Source organism: Larimichthys crocea, unplaced genomic scaffold (assembly GCF_000972845.2).
Source record: "Larimichthys crocea isolate SSNF unplaced genomic scaffold, L_crocea_2.0 scaffold51572, whole genome shotgun sequence".
Lineage (NCBI taxonomy): Eukaryota > Metazoa > Chordata > Actinopteri > Sciaenidae > Larimichthys > Larimichthys crocea.
This window is the reverse complement of record NW_020856722.1, coordinates 1-603: the sequence shown is the minus strand read 5'-3', so window position 1 is coordinate 603 and position 603 is coordinate 1. Positions and strand designations below refer to the sequence as shown.

General features: G+C 43.6%; 1 long non-coding RNA gene across 1 annotated transcript; it reads left to right on the top strand.

Annotated features, from left to right (window-relative positions):
- The first annotated feature begins 6 nt into the window (after positions 1–6).
- LOC113745196 (uncharacterized) lies at positions 7–603 on the top strand. The gene is made up of 2 exons (XR_003462027.1): positions 7–102; positions 236–603. It is a non-coding gene; the product is annotated as an uncharacterized LOC113745196 (long non-coding RNA).

Genomic DNA, 603 nt, shown 5'->3' with positions numbered 1-603 from the left:
CCATGTTTGCATGCTGAAAGAGGATATGCTGGTCTGACCCCCCTCCTCCTTTCAGGGTGGAGCCTGCTGGAGTCCGATGGTTCAGACCAGGTCTGAGGAAGTGTAAGTGTGTTTTTAATTTGATTCATGAAAACAAACCATCTTCAAACTGTGACATCACTCCTTCAAATCTCTGATGTCATCATCAATAAATGAACAGATGATAGATTAATAACTGTCTTGTTGTCTCCATCAGATTCCTGTGAACTCACAGTCGACACAAACACAGTACACAGAAACATCAAACTGTCTGACAACAACAAGAAGATGACACGTGTGAATGAGGTTCAGTCATATCCTGATCATCCAGACAGATTTGACTCCTGGACTCAGATGCTGTGTAGAACTGGTCTGACTGGTCGCTGTTACTGGGAGGTCGAGTGGAGCGGAAGAGTTCATATATCAATGAGTTACAGAAGAATCAGAAGGAAAGGAGACAGTGATGACTGTTTGTTTGGAAGGAATGATCATTCCTGGAAACTGAAATGCTCTGATGATGGTGGTTACTCTGTCAGTCACAATAACAGATCAACATCCATCTCCTCCTCCTCGGTCTCTGACAGA